This window comes from Ixodes scapularis, unplaced genomic scaffold (genome assembly GCF_016920785.2).
Source record: "Ixodes scapularis isolate PalLabHiFi unplaced genomic scaffold, ASM1692078v2 PGA_scaffold4__175_contigs__length_147842914, whole genome shotgun sequence".
Taxonomy (NCBI): Eukaryota; Metazoa; Arthropoda; class Arachnida; order Ixodida; family Ixodidae; genus Ixodes; species Ixodes scapularis.
In genome coordinates this window covers 88,946,519-88,952,518 of record NW_024609879.1, presented here as the reverse complement: position 1 = coordinate 88,952,518, position 6,000 = coordinate 88,946,519, and positions in this window count along the sequence as shown.

Sequence of the window (6,000 nt, the reverse complement as noted above, 5' to 3'; positions counted from 1 at the left end):
AAAAAATTAAGTACTTGAAACAGACCACGACGAACAAGAACGCTGGACCCACAAACACCCGGGAAAAGCTCCAACGGCCACGATTCCACCGAACGCGACCAAGCGAGCTGGGCAGTTAGGCCTAGCAGGCACTCCTCGACTCGGCGATTGTATGGCCACGACCGGCTGGCGTGCTGACTGGAATATGCCCGCGCGTCCCTTGTGAACCCTTCCCGTATTATACTTTGATCGCTGACCTCAATTTTAGTTAAGAGGTCAATTTGCTCCGAAAGTCGCAGGAAAGGTAAGACGGACGCAGACGACGTTGCAAAGGAGCAGACGACGCTGAGATAGGGGGTCGCGATCAGCCAATCAGGGCCCGGCGTTCTGACGTCACCGCTGCTTTCTTTCTCATGCGCAGATGTCGAAAACGAGCCCACTTGCGAGGCGTATACAGGTAATGCGAGGACTGTATGCGGACGGCATAGTACTCATGGCAGATATCCAGGATACAGTGGAGGAACTCAGAGCCGTAAATGTAGAGAGTTTTGCCATTTGTTGGGAAGTATAGGAGACAAATGAGGAGGCGCCATTGGCCGAAAGCGGGCTGGGCGTGTTCCAGGGCGTCTTCAAAAATTTGAATGTGACCAACCAGAAACCGGAAATAATACCCTGGCGGTGGTCGCGAGAAACAAACCTGATAACTGCATTGGAGTAACTCTCAATGGCTGAAGATATGGTACACGTGATGTTTCAATCACGTTAATCCAAAATTATGGTGGAAGAGTGTGACTAGCGGAACGATCGACATGATCCGTACGCCAAGTGCCCAGGGCCGGGAATCTGCCGTCCGAGCGGCCGCACTCTGCTCGAGCAAAACAGAGTTGAGCGGCACATTCGTTTCTTACATCTTTCTGCATGATCATGACCAAAACAACTTGCGCACCCCATTTTCAACCACGAAGAGTTACTACACTTCACTCACGCGCTTATTAAAACCATATACGAACATAGACTTTTGATCAGAACTGTTTGCCGCTACCACTGCTAGGGGATCCTTTCGGATTCTGGTTGGTCAAGAGAGCATGCCAAGCCCTCTTTCCGACTCTGCTGCACGCCCTGACTCTGCCCGCGCCTCCCATTGACCAAACTCTCTACATATACGGCTCTGGAGGAACTAGCTGGAATGTGTGGAGAGGAAGGGTACACCTTGGGCGTGAGTTTCAGTAGTGGTGGAGATGACTTTGAGATTGAGACTTCATAAGGAGGTGGACTAAATAAACGAGTTAGCTGAGTTTGAGACGTCGTCCTGTCTATTTTTCTCTTCTATGTTTTGGTGTTTCCTTACTACCCCAGTCTGACGTTAATTTAACACGGTTAATATTCACCAGCTCGCCTGCACCCTTACGATATTTTCACTATTTAAGCGATTTAAGCTTTTGATAGACTTCTTCCAAAATCGAAGCGCCCCATCGCCGAGAAATACCACACAGTGCACTCCGGGAACTAGTTCAATCAAAACTGTTCAATCGAAACCGAAACTGCAGTTTCGGTTTCGATTGAACAGTTTCATTTCGTGCTATCACGCCGTGACCGATTTTCGAGCGATGCAAAACGAAGACCGGGGAACTTTCCTTGGTTCCCGAAACACTGGATATTGTGCATGCTATTAGGGAGTTTTTGTAAACCGCATTTCCCCCTCCGCTAAGCTTTCCGCAACGAAGAAGTTGCTACTGCGCCTGCGCGCCGACAGCCTTGACTGTAGAGTTCCGGGTATCGTAGCGGGTTGCGGAGGGCGTTGCGGGACGGCGAAAACGATCTATGAAAACTCAATAGGTCTGTTCGATTCGCCTGAACTGGCTGAACTAGTTCAGCAGTGCAGGAACTGGTGCATTCGATTCAACCGGAAGTTGTACGGCCGCTCCACTGGCGCGTTCGATTCATCCCAGTTCTGAACGAGTTCAGACCCAGTTCCTCAAAATCTTGCACCGGCTCCGGAGTCAGTTCAGCGTCCGTGCAGAAGCAGACGACAAGAGCAGACGGCGATAGCAGACGACACTCCTCGTCCGTCTCTGCTCGCGGTGCCATTTTTTCGCAGCTCTTGCTCAAATGTCTGCGATGTGTAAGAATAACGCTGATACGGAGGTTGCGTTTCCTCTCATTTATGATAATAACGTACCCGCAGTGGACGCGGAATTGAAATTATAACCGAGGGTAGGAATTTGATTGATTATGATATTCTGAAAGCGTTTTAAGCACCTGCTCGTGTAGGTTTGGCTCCCGGTGGTAAGTGTTAAAATGTTGGCTCACGTAAATTGTTTCTTTTTGATGCTATGTGGGTATCCAAAGTGTTGATATTCTTCCTGACAGACACGGGAAAGGTATTGCACTCTTGATCGTCCCAGACTTCAGTTGCTCTGGGATGCATACTGACGACTCCGATACATTGCAGATGTCTGGGGTTTAGTACATTGGCCCTCGCATGCCCCGTAGCTGAGCATAATGCTGCATGCTTTGTCCGCTGGTATCTGTGGACGCCCACTAACGGGCATGAGAAAAACACCGAGAATCGGAATTGGCTTGGTAGTTCCACGCAGGTCTTTCTTGAGAATCAGAATAAACGCTTCAGCTTGACGCCAAAGTTACGGTCAATAACTGTTGTGGCCAAAACGCTATCGTCAGGCCTTCGTCTTCGAGGTGACCGCCACCACTGACTCCCAACGGAAAATCATCCTGATGCCGCGAACCTATCGTCGAAATGCGAAACTCGAAAGACTTGGAGTGACTCTACTATTGCTAAATGAATGTGAAGGACACGAACGCTTAGGGAAACGACAGGAACCAAACGGCCGTTGAAAATGCAAACAGAAACATATTTCGCTCAGAAAACGTTTTTAGTACACTCGAAAAAAAAAATATTCACAGAAAAGATTCGGTTATAATACTTTAAACGAAACACGAATGGTCTCATCAAACCGCAACTAATTAAATGTAGCATACAACGTGGCGTGGAGAAACAAGAGCCAACAGATGCAGACGACACCCTGCGTTTCTGCTCGGAAAGGCAATCACAGCGCCAGTCCTAGCGCGGCGGCTGCACTGGTTCTGCACCGCCGCTGCATGCACGACTCCTGCACTCCTCTGAACTCGGACAGAACTGGTTCAGAACTTTCTAGTCGAATCGAACGGACCTAATATTACGTAGCACGTCGTCTGCTCACATCCTACCCGCTCTGTCACAGGAGAGCGCTCGCGAGGTGGCGCCACCAAAATATTGCGTCTAGAGTAACTGTGAGTACCACAATGGTGCCATTCTGGAGCCAAGCACTGCGGAAAGCCAAGGTCGGTTTCTGCAAGGGACACGAAGGCGCAGATGCGAGGGGGCGTGCTGTGGCGTGCTGCGGCGCGCTACGTAAGGAAAATAGTGCGGCTGACGAGAACACCGTCCCCTCGCTTTCGGACGAGAGCTCGCGCTGACTCGCCGAGATGGCCGGATGTGCCGATCGCGTATCACTCTGTGAGAGCCGCAGACGCGAGCTATGCGATCGTCGGCCGTGTCGTCTGCTTCCCATATCTTGGAAACAGATGTCCTAAAACATCGCTCGCGTTATAAAAAAACAGGATTGTATTGTACCCAGTTGATGCACATAATGTTCAATGACTTATTAAGCTTTCGGTTCGTTCAATTTTAGTCTAGGATCTATATCTTGCGAACTCGAAGCAGAAAATATATTCCCCCGAAATTCGGCGCTCTGGAAGGCCGCTTTCCCGCACGAAGGTCGGATCCAGTTCTGCCCTCGTGCCCACTCCTCCGCCAATACGGAGATGGCGGCGAAAGGAAAAGGAACGCGATACTCTGGCTCTGCAAGCAGAGCCTATACAGTTACTCTGATCGCGTCCATAGAGTTATTACAGTAACGCTAGAGGCTCAGCTGGCGCTAGTGTCTACGGGACTTCCGGTTGCAAATTGAAGCAGACAGCATGCAGTCTACTTTTCCAGTCTTCCTGTTGTGATAATCCACGCCAGGCACGCTGCCGGAGTCAAGGTCAGGGACAACATTCCAAATCGAAGACGTAGACCGCACTGACTGGCCCAGTCAGGCATCGTCTTCGTCGTCTGTTTATTTACCACCGCGGTGGCGCCCTCATGTGTACAACGCAAGATATCACACCTGTGTATTCCAATGGGAAAACGCGCGTGAATTATGTCTCTTCGCCGGGAAATAACATGAATAACTTTTCTCATTTCGGTTATACCGGATAGTATGCACCTTTATTGGTATTGTGAAAATGTAATTGCTTTAGTTACAACATTTTTCTCTACCACTGAACGATGTTAAACTTCGCTCTATTTCAGGTCCAAACCTCTGTTTCAAGGAAGGTATGCGAAAACGAGCGACGATTCTAAGCAAACTAACGATCGAAAGGAATGTAGAGTGTGTTCAAGGTTTGCTAGCATTTCGGTGGTGGTTGTATATTGCTAATATGCCCGTCCTCTCATCGGATGAAAATGACTCCGGCGTGCACCTTTACGATCGGTTAAAGAAACATTCGAACGCAAAAATAAAGCACATGAGCTACGAAAGGTGTCTTTCTATTATTTTCTATGTCAAGCAGTTTTTATCGGGCACCTGCTCTCTGGCTCACCCTATTTGCAAAGATTTGGACCGTGCTGGTGATGATTTGAACCCAGAACAAGCATCTTCGCACATATTCATCAGCAGGAAGAATAAAGCAGTACTTATTTATTGCAAATCTGACTATGGACCGTTCCATTAGGGTCATAGCGGAGAGGGTAAAAGAGAAAAAAATGCACTCCCCCTCTCACCCCGCATGTCGTCCGCTCCGCCGAGTGGGCTGTAGCCAGCGTCCGGCTGGCGTGCAAACTCTGTTTAAAATCGCGTCATTTTGGAACTTACAAGCACAGATTTTGGTATGCCAGTTGTCGTGTAATATTATGCTAGATAAAAAGACTCACAGGGTCCAATTACGCTGTTACCTGCATGCAAATAAAAAAGTAAATTGTGTCAGAATGGCCGGCCTCTTTGGCGAAAAGTAAATCCGGTTGCTGTACCTTTTTCACTATACAAAAGTTTGTACTGGTGTAGGCCTTTAGCGACCATGAGTGGAAGTCTGAAATAATAAATAAAACATGCTCCCCTGCCGCAATACACGCAGTAGTTGAGGGTAGTACTGCCAGCTGACTCAACTGATATTTAAGTAACGGAAAAAAGATATGCTAGTTGATCATTTAGCAAAATAGAACAACAGAGAGCTATAGGCTGATTTTGGAGTAGCCACAACTATTCTAAGAATGCGAACCACTTCACAACGGCAGCCACGAGCGAGAGTTCGATGTTCGGTAGAGCCCGCCGATACAGCCCAAAGATGGAGAACCCCAACCTCCCGGCTTGTCGTCTGCTAGCGGAGTTGGCGGAGTCGGGCGCGTGCCCTCTCTCTCGTTTTACCCCGCCGGACCCGCTGAACTTCCCGGATGTGTGGAGAGGGCGCTGCGGTCGAACAAAATGGTGCCGCCCAGAGAGCGCTAAATGGAATGGTCTATATTATTTATTTATTTATTTATTTATTTATTTATAATACCCTCAGGGCCACAAGTGGCGTTACAGAGGGGAGTGGGTTTACATGAAGTAGTTGGTGATGGCGCCCCGAAATCTTCCACTGTCGGTGATGCCGATGAGGTTCTCGGGGAGGTCATTCCAGTCCACAATCGCAGATGGTAAGAGCGCCTTCTGGTGTGCGAGGGTGAAGCATTGTGGGCGGGCGATCTTACAAGGATGGTCAATTCTAGCCGAGATGTATGATGGGGGGTTTAAGAGAGATTGTTTAAAGATGGGCGTATAAAATACCTTGTGAAGAAGACAAAGGCGAGAAATCCTACGACGTGAAGATAATAGCGGAAGGTCAAGGTGAGCTTTCATTAACGAGACAATCGAAAAACGGGAATAATCAGAAAAAATGAAGCGTGCAGCACGGCTCTGAACAGATTCAATTAAATCAGTT